The sequence below is a fragment of the Phoca vitulina genome, unplaced genomic scaffold, assembly GCF_004348235.1.
Source record: "Phoca vitulina isolate PV1807 unplaced genomic scaffold, GSC_HSeal_1.0 scaffold13, whole genome shotgun sequence".
Taxonomy (NCBI): domain Eukaryota; kingdom Metazoa; phylum Chordata; class Mammalia; order Carnivora; family Phocidae; genus Phoca; species Phoca vitulina.
This window is the reverse complement of record NW_022589716.1, coordinates 36,679,670-36,690,638: the sequence shown is the minus strand read 5'-3', so window position 1 is coordinate 36,690,638 and position 10,969 is coordinate 36,679,670.

Genomic DNA, 10,969 nt, shown 5'->3' with positions numbered 1-10,969 from the left:
TAAAGACTTTAAATGACACACTGGACCAAATGGACTTCACAGACATATTCAGAACATTCCATCCCAAAGCAACGGAATACACATTCTTCTCTAGTGCCCATGGAACATTCTCCAGAATCGATCACATCCTAGGTCACAAATCAGGTCTCAACCAGTACCAAAAGATTGGGATCATCCCCTGCCTATTTTCAGACCACAATGCTTTGAAACTAGAACTCAATCACAAGAGGAAAGTTGGAAAGACCTCAAATACATGGAGGCTAAAGTGAATCCTACTAAAGAATGAATGGTTCAACCAGGAAATTAAAGAAGAATTAAAAAAATTCATGGAAACCAATGAAAATGAAAACACAACTATTCAAAATCTTTGGGATGCAGCAAAGGCAGTCCTAAGAGGAAAGTATATAGCGATATAAGCCTTTCTCAAGAAAAAAGAAAGGTCTCAAATACACAACCTAACCCTACACCTAAAGGAGCTGGAGAAAAAACAGCAAATAAAGCCTAAACCCAGCAGGAGAAGAGAAATAATAAAGATCAGAGCAGAAATCAATGAAATAGAAACCAATAGAACAGTAGAACAGATCAACGAAACTAGGAGCTGGTTCTTTGAAAGAATTAACAAGATTGATAAGCCCCTGGCCAGACTTATCAAAAAGAAAAGAGAAATGACCCAAATCAACAAATCATGAATGAAAGAGGAGAGATGACAACCAACACCAAAGAAACACAAACAATTATAAGAACATACTATGAGCAACTGTATGCCAGCAAATTAGGTAACCTGGAAGAAATGGATGCATTCCTAGAGATGTATCAACTACCAAAACTGAACCAGGAAGAAATAGAAAACCTGAACAGACCTATAACCACTAAGGAAATAGAAGCAGTCATCAAAAATCTCTCAAAAAACAAGAGCCCAGGGCCAGATGGCTTCCCAGGGGACTTCTACCAAACATTTAAAGAAGAATTAATACCTATTCTTCTGAAACTGTTCCAAAAAATAGAAATGGAAGGAAAACTTCCAAACTTGTTTTATGAGGCCACCATTACCTTGATCCCCAAACCAGACAAAGACCCCATCAAAAAGGAGGATTACAGACCAATATCCTTGATGAACATGGATGCAAAAATTCTCACCAAAATACTAGCCAATAGGATCCAACAGTACATTAAAAGGATTATTCACCACAACCAAGTGGGATTTATCCCTGGGCTGCAAGGTTGGTTCAACATCCGCAAATCAATCAACGTGATACAATACATTAACAAAAAAGAACAAGAATCATATGATCCTCTCAATAGATGCAGAAAAAGCATTTGACAAAGTACAGCATCCTTTCTTGATCCAAACTCTTCAGAGTATAGGGATAGAGGGTACATACCTCAATATCATAAAAGCCATCTATGAAAAACCTACAGCGAATATCATTCTCAATGGGGAAAGACTGAGAACTTTCCCCCTAAGGTCAGGAATGTGGCAGGGATGTCCACTATCCCCACTGCTATTCAACATAGTACTAGAAGTCCTAGCCAAAGCAATCAGACAACAACAACAAAAAAAGGCATCCAAATTGGCAAAGAAAAAGTCAAACTCTCACTCTTTGCAGATGATATGATACTTTATATGGAAAACCCCAAAGACTCCACCCCAAAACTGCTAGAACTCATACAGGAACTCAGTAAAGTGGCAGGATATAAAATCAATGCACAGAAGTCAGTGGCATTCCTATACACCAACAACAAGACAGAAGAAAGAAAAATTACGGAGTCAATCCCATTTACAATTGCACCCAAAACCATAAGATACCTAGGAATAAATGTAACCAAAGAGGCAAAGAATCTGTACTCAGAAAACTATAAAATACTCATGAAAGAAATTGAGGAAGACACAAAGAAATGGGAAAACGTTCCATGCTCATGGATTGGAAGAACAAATATCGTGAAGATGTCAATGCTACCTAGAGCAATCTACACATTCAATGCAATCCCCATCAAAATACCATCCACTTTTTTCAAAGAAATGGAACAAATAATCCTAAAATTTGTATGGAACCAGAAAAGACCCCGAATTGCCAGAGGAATGTTGAAAAAGAAAAGCAAAGCTGGCGGCATCACGATTCCGGACTTCCAGCTCTATTACAAAGCTGTCATCATCAAGACAGTATGGTACTGGCACAAAAACAGACACATAGATCAATGGAACAGAATCGAGAGCCCAGAAATGGACCCTCAACTCTATGGTCAACTAATCTTTGACAAAGCAGGAAAGCATGTCCAATGGAAAAAAGACAGTCTCTTCAACAAATGGTGTTGGGAAAATTGAACAGCCACATGCAGAAGAATGAAACTGGACCATTTCCTTACACCACACACAAAAATAGACTCCAAATAGTTGAAAGACCTCAATGTGAGACAGGAGTCCATCAAAATCCTAAAGGAGAACACAGGCAGCAACCTCTTCGACCTCAGCCGCAGCAACTTCTTCCTAGAAACATCGCCAAAGGCAAGGGAAGCAAGGGCAAAAATGAACTATTGGGACTTCATCAAGATAAAAAGCTTTTGCACAGCAAAAGAAACAGTCAACAAAACCAAAAGACAACCGACAGAATGGGAGAAGATATCTGCAAATGACATATCAGATAAAGGGCTAGTATCCAAAATCTATAAAGAACTTATCAAACTCAACACCCAAAGAACAAAGAATCCAATCAAGAAATGGGCAGAAGACATGAACAGACATTTTTCCAAAGAAGACATCCAAACGGCCAACAGACAGATGAAAAAGTGCTCAACATCACTCGGCATCAGGGAAATCCAAATCAAAACCTCAATGAGATACCACCTCACGCCAGTCAGAATGGCTAAAATTAACAAGTCAGGAAATGACAGATGTTGGCAGGGATGCGGAGAAGGGAACCCTCCTACACTGTTGGTGGGAATGCAAGCTGGTGCAGCCACTCTGGAAAACAGTATTGGAGGTTCCTCAAAAAGTTGAAAATAGAGCTACCATATGATCCAGCAATTGCACTGCTGGGTATTTACCCCAAAGATACAAATGTAGGGATCTGAAGGGGTACGTGCACCCTGATGTTTATAGCAGCAATGTCCACAATAGCCAAACTGTGGAAAGAGCCAAGATGTCCATTGAAAGATGAATGGATAAAGAAGAGGTGGTATATATATACAATGGAATATTATGCAGCCATCAAAAGGAATGAGATCTTGCCATTTGCAACGACGTGGATGGAACTGGAGGGTATTATGCTGAGCGAAATAAGTCAAACAGAGAAAGACATGTATCATATGACCTCACTGATATGAGGAATTCCTAATCTCAGGAAACAAAGTGAGGGTTGCTGGAGTGGGGGGTGGGGTGGGAGGGATGGGGTGACTGGGTGATAGACACTGGGGAGGGTATGTGCTCTGGTAAGTGCTGTGAATTGTGCAAGACTGTTGAATCTCAGATCTCCTATGAAACAAATAATGCAATATATGTTAAGAAAAAATAAAAAAGAAGAAGAAGATAGCAGGAGGGGAAGAATGAAGGGGGGGAATCAGAGGGGGAGATGAACCATGAGAGACGATGGACTCTGAAAAACAAACTGAGGGTTCTAGAGGGGAGGGGGTTGGGAGGATGGGTTAGCCTGATGATGGGTATTAAAGAGGGCACATTCTGCATGGAGCACTGGGTATTATGCACAAACAATGAATCATGGAACACTACATCAAAAACTAATGATGTAATGTATGGTGATTAACATAACAATAAAAAATTAAAAAAAAAAAAGAATTACCGCCATTGTTTTAGAATGTGAATGGAGATCCAGACTCGAGGTCTCTGATTCCATTAGAAAGTTTTCTGGCTATTAGCAAGGAAATGGGAAGATTTGTTGTTGGACTGACACCAAAGTATTCAACTGAATAACATGTGTTCCTAAAAATGGGTATATGTAGATGCTAACTAGGCAATTCCTTACAAGATGATTGGTTGTCAGAGTTGGCAGCACTAACAGTAAAAACAGTGGAGACAGGGGGCTAAAAACAAATACTGAGTCTGGGACCCACTCACAGAAATTCTAATTCAACTGTGCTTGAGCACAGCTTGGATGTCAGGATTTTAAAGGCTTCTAGGTGATTCCAATAAAAGCAAAGTCCGAGAAGTATTGTTCTAAAGCAGTGCTTCTCACACAAATCAGCTGGTGGTTAATCACCTGCAGATTCTGATTCAGTTAGTAGCATTTCTACCATCTCCTGATGATGATAATACTGCAGGTCCACGGACCACACTTTTATTTGCAAGGCTGCAATATCTTGGGCTCCATGGCTCATGGTTCCATCACAACAATTTCCATAGTGTATATAACTAGGGGCATGGCTGACTTCTCAACTGCCCCTGAGCTTTTTTTTTTTTTTAAAGATTTATTTATTTATTTGAGAGAGAGAGCATGCATGAGTGCAGGGTGGGGCAAAGGGAGAGAATCTTCAAGCAGACTCCCTGCTGAGCACAGAGCCCCATGCAGGGCTTGATCTCATGACCCCTGAGATCATGACCTGAGCCGAAACAAGTCAGATGCTTAACCAACTGAGCTACCGGGCGCCCCTGGCCCTGAGTTCCTTACAAAGAACTAGGAAACAGCTCACCCCAGACTAGGTATTTCATAACTGTTCATTCAGCTCACATTGTTGAATATTACAGGGAGCCTGTTTCTGGGCAGTAGTGTGTGACAGGTAGACCACGCTAGAAAATGTAACTTTGAGGTTCACAGATGAGAAATTCTGGAATAAAGGCTGATTCCATTTGATTGCCTGTGGGCTGTTAAGTTTAGAGAGTGATGCTATTTGCAAGGCCAACCTAAGTGTTCACATACAGATCTTACCTTAGCTTAGAAGACAGGCTGCTAAAAACGATTAAGTAAGAAGTAGCAGTTAAAGCCAAATCTGGACACAGACAGCTGCCTCTCCTCCCTCTGGCACTTTTGCAGGAGATAACTTTTTTTTTTAATTTTAATTTTTATATTTGAAGGTATGGCACTAGCCTGCATGAGACCCAGGGAGACAATGAAAAGCTATTTTACGTTAGGATGCCCATGATCATCTTGTGTAGCTCAAAAGAGCAAGGCTTGGTTTTTAAGCATAAGGAGTCAGCTCCTTTTTGCACAAAAGCATAAAAATTGTAGGCCACAGCATAGAGAAGCCAAGGAGACTATAGCCATTAGAGACACCTGTGAGTGGCAATGAATTATTCTCCTCCACTACAAATGATAATCATCCAAAAAAGCTGGATCCTTGCTGCTTGTCTTTTTCTTGCTCAAAGCAATGTAGTGCAGCACAGGATATCCATATGATTCATTCTCACAGGAGTGTCAAGGAATGAGATATTGTCCTAATATGTAATTTTGCCACCTGCACAATAGGCTATTCCTGACCAGCGCTCAGCCAACATAAACAAGTCCTGAAGCAGGCTGTGTGCAAAAAAGCATAAACACTTGAATGTACAAGTGTCTTCAATTCCATGGTTGTCATTCCAAGCTCTATTTGTTTTGGCCACTAGAGACACAGTTTTTTCCTTTTTGTTTTCTCTTTCTTTCCTTCCTTCCTTCTTTCTTTCCCTCCTTCCTTCCTCCCTTCCTCCCTTCCCTCCTTCCTTTCTATCTTTCTTTCAGAAGTTTCATTTCCAAATCCCTGGGCATAAAGAAACTGGGATACTGAGCAAAAGTGGAATGATAATTAAACCACAAAAGTATATTTACTCATAATGGTGAGCTCATCCTTTCCCAGAAGTAACTGAATGAGTTTATCTGGTTGGCTCCAGCCAAACTGGTAAACCCATTCTTTCTTCTTTGTACAACTGCAGTGATTCTCGCTCTCTGGTCCTGCTTCAGTCCTTTGCTCATTCTCCTCTCTCCTTGGAATGCAATCCCTCCATCTTCATCCACCTACATGTACATGGTATAGTGACAAATGGAGGCCAAGAGACAATAATATAGACTACAAGGAAGTACAGTGTCTGAGCAGGTCAGAGAAGCTGGATAACAGAGTGCTTAAACACATTGCTATGGGAGCTATTCTTTCTGTGTTTGATACCAAGCTTTGACCCATATTAGCTGTGCTACTTAAACTTTTATAACTCACTTTTCCCACATTTAAAATCTATCTAATAATCTGTATAGGGCCATATGTGTATTAAATGCTTTGATGCATATGATTTTTTGGAGAATATCTGATACATAATAATAGTATATAAGCAGTATAATTTTTACATAAAAATGTTTACTTCAGGGTGGTGGGACTTGGTGGTTTATTTTTCTCTCTTCTTTATACATACTTTTGTTCTTTCCAATTTTTTTTTTTATTTATTTATTTGAGAGAGAGAGAATGAGAGACAGAGAGCATGAGAGGGAGGAGGGTCAGAGGGAGAAGCAGACTCCCTGCTGAGCAGGGAGCCCGATGCGGGACTCGATCCCGGGACTCCAGGATCATGACCTGAGCCGAAGGCAGTCGCTTAACCAACTGAGCCACCCAGGCGCCCTTGTTCTTTCCAATTTTTGAAAAAACTGAATACATGTTACTTTTATATTAAAAAATTATATATTAAAAATATTTTTATCTGTATCAGTTAGCTCTTGCTGCCTAACAAACTACCCCAAATTCCAGTGACTTGAAACAAAATTTATTATTAAGCTCACGAATATGCTGATTGACTTCTCTTAGCTAGGTTCACTCATGCATCTGCGATTTGGCTGAGGGTTCTGCTCCAGGCTTGGCTTGCTTATGGGGCAGCTCTACTCTACATTTTTCTCATTCTCCTCTGGAATCGGTGGGTTAGCCCAAGCAGTCCTCCTCACGGCAATGTCAGAAACACAAGAGAGCAAACAGAAACATGCAAAGCTTCCTGAAACCTAGCCTCAGACACAGTATTCACCTCATGCTATTGACCCAAGTGAAGCACAAGGTTGAAATCAGACTCAGGAGTTAGAGATGTATACTCTGCCTTTTATGTGAAAGAAAGTACGAAAATACATAGCAAAAATGGTGGACTGTATACATGAAGGAGAAAAAAATTGTGATGGGGACTGCCATCTTCCTGTCCTGTCCAAGCACCAATTCCAGTTTACTACTACCCTATCATGGTGCCTGGAATCATGACATCTGGAGACAGATGCACCTGGCTTCAATCCCAGTTCAGCTCTTTACTGACTATGTGACTTTGAAAGTCACTTCACCTCCCCGAATCTCAACTTCCTATTTGTAAAGTGAGGACAAAATCAGTGCTAGCCTCATTTGATTTTTAATAATTAAATGAGGCAATCAATGTAAATTTCTTAGTGAGTATTAAGCTAAGTACTATGAATATATAGTAAGCACTCAATAAATATTTGTTAATAATCTTAGTTTGGTTTAACATCACCATCTTCTATTAAAGCTGTCATAAATTCCTGGGATGCCTTGGTGGCACAGTCAGTTAAGTGTCTAACTCTTGGTTTCAGCTCAGGTCATGATCTCAGAGTCATGAGATGAAGCCCCACATCGGGCTCCATGCTTAGCATAGAGTCTGCATGAGATTCTCTTTTCTTCTCCCTCTGCCCCTCCCACTGTCTCTCTTTCTCTTTCTCAAATAAATCAGTCTTTAAAGTGGTCATAAACTTCTCAAACAGAAGTTATCTCTTCCTCTGAAGTCCTTTACTCCCATAATCACGTCTAATGACCACTGGATGCACATCCCATACAGCTTGGCATTGTGGCCATTTATATACCTCTTTTACTTGACTGTGGACATCTGGATGGGCAGGGACCGTTGCCTCCCATAGCACTTTGTATGTCTTTGTCACACTTAGAGTGCCAAGAATAGCCTATGCTTTTACAGTGCTTTATAGCCCACAAAGTGTTTTCTAATTTAATTCTCTCAGTGTCAGATAGTAGCACAGACTTTGTCCCCCTTTTATAGATGAGAAAACTGAGGCTTAGAGACTTTGAAACTTGTCCAGTATCATATGATATGTGACATGCACTTTTCTCAATTGTACATCTTTGACTTTTACCCAGTTAACTTCCACTGTATGTACATAATACAGATTTATTGATGGGAAAAATGAGGTAAGTTCAACAATTCTGCAAAAAGGAATTTTCAATAGCCAACACTAGAGAGTGCCATGAAATTCAAGGTGTGAGCTATTCTGATTCTTAATTTTTTTCTGCAATACAATTTAAAAAATGACAAAAGCAATAATCTAAGTTTTATTTTGGGTTTTCCTGCTTTGTCTTTTTTCTACCTTATGCAAAATCACACAATGCATATGAATTTGTATAAGAGTTTCTAAATGCCACAGTTTTCACTTAACTCAGGATAGAAAAGCACAGCATAGTTTTAAAATGTTCTTTAAATTATAGGTGTCATATTTTTTAAAGTGCACCACCATCCAACTGAAGGGAGGCAGAGGGGAGAGGGAAGGAAAAGCTTAAACTTCACATCTGAAAGGTCAGCACCTCATCTTGAGTCATTATTTCTTACCTTTAATCTCACGATTTAAAAGGCTTCATTCTCTAAAAAGTGAATGGCACTTTTTCTGGGTCTCTCTCTTCCTAATTCCCTCTATAATTTGCTTTCATGTTAACCATAAATATGTTCACTGTTAAATTGTGGCCAAGCCCATATGTGTCCAATCGCTTGTTCATGGTTTCAGAATAATTCCTTTGAAATATGTACCCATTTCCCAATAATACTTTCATTTATATTTGGGGCATGTAGCTGATGTCTAAAGAAGCCTAAACCTCTGGATTTAAAAATCACTAACAATATTTTGTATTTTTATAAATTTTAGTGTAACCAAGAATCACTCTGATATTAATGAAAAGGTAATGAAAATATTCAGCATAGATATATTTTTACGTGGAAGGACCTATTCACTAGAGCACTGTCTACATAGCTTAAATAGATTAGTAAGATAAATATTTATCTCACTCTCCAACAAGTTAAAATATACATTTAATCCCAGAATCCCAGAGAGAATGAGAGAAAGAAAATGAGAGAGATCCTTAGCCTGTGTAGCTTATATTCTAATTTATAAAATAATACTTCCTTTTAACTTATGATTCACTCTTACACTGAAGAAACACATTATTTCCTTTTTCAAAAAGTGTTCTACTCTGCTGGATTGGGGAACTATCTGCAAAATTACTGAAAAAAACATATAACTGGTAAAACCCAAACTCTACAATCTCAGTCTAAGTCACTTGCTCAATATGATAGATGATCCTGATTTACAACCACCCAGTTTTCTTGATAACAAATTACCTCATCTTTCCCCTCCACCAGTCACTGCCAACCTCTGAGCCATGGACTCCTCGTGGCTTATGGGATTATGGCAAGTAGTTTGTGAGTCTATTTGCCTACTATGTAAGATTTATAAGAAAAATAAGTTGTATATTCTGCTTACATAAATCTAATTTTTATGATAACTAATGAAAATTTTCTTTTAAAATGAAAAATTATAGGGGTGCCTGCGTTAACCGTCTGCCTTCAGCTTGGGTCATGATCCCAGGGTCCTGGGATGGAGCCCCGAGTCCAGGTCCTGGCTCAGTGGGGAGCCTGCTTCTGCCTGCCATTCCCCCGTGCTTGTGCTCTCTCTCTCCTTAAAAAAAATGAAAAATTATAATCAAAAGGTACCTATGAAATTATTTGATACTAAAACAGTGGTTTGTGATGTTATTGTCCAAAAGTTTGGATGGTAACTACCACAGGCTTCACTATCTCCTGCTCTAACCAACTTCTGATCTATGAGAACGGGGTTAGAGTAATGACCCTACATTACTAAACCATTTGTGTTTCATATTTCTTAATCAAATAATTTTATTCTTCACTGATTATTAGTTTTCTCTACCCTTTTCAACAAAGTTATGTTTTATCTCCCCCTTTCCCCCCAGCTAAGGAGCAGTAAGAACTTGCTACTTACCACATGATATTCCACTGATGTCCTGATATATTAATGATGTGGCCTTAGGGATGATGAAATTTCATAAGTCTACATTCATCTTCAAAAGCATTTTTACCTTATATAGTTTTTAATAATCAAAACTTGACAATTTTCATATGACAGTTGCATTAGTTACAGAATAGAAATATGTATTCCTCATTTAAAAATTTTATTGGGCATTCATTGTTTTACAGTATTGCTCATGATTTTTTCAGACTTCCTAAATTTATTATGCTCTAAGTACATGTAAAGCAATTTTTTCTTGACAGGTTTGTCAAAAGATTTTGTAAAGCTATATAACAGATAACAACTTTCATCAAAGCAAAAGTTAACATTTGCCCAAAACACCACCACAAACTAAGCATTTCTCTTGAGATTTATAGATGAGGATGATCATAAACTCACGGAGTTCATGGAAATATGTAATAGTAGTAACAACGACAATAATAGTAACTATGATTCACTGAGTAGCTACTATGTCCCAAACACTATGCTATTTACTTAAGAGTCATTATCCCATCTAATCCTCATGAGTATGGAGAGGTTATTATTTTCACTGCTTTTATGGTTAATTTTATTTGTCAACTGGGCTAGGCTATGGTGCCCAGATATTTGATCAAACACTGATTTAGATGTTGCTGTCAAAGTATTGTTTAGATTAACATTTAAATCAGTAGACTTTGAATAAAGCAGATTATTCTCCATAATATGATTGGACATATCCAATTAGATGAAGTCCATAACAGAAAGATGGAGGTCCCTCAAGGAAGAAGAAATTCTGCCTCTAGACTGTCTTCAGACTTGAGTTGCAATACCAACTCTTTCCTGGGTTTCCAGCCTACTGGCCTTCCCTGAAAAATTTAAAGTTCCAGGCCTCAAATAATTCCTTAAAAATTTCATATGAACCAATTCCTTAAAAATTTCTCTCTCTCTCTTTCTCTCTCTCTCTCTCACACACACACACACACACACACACACACACACACACACACACACAC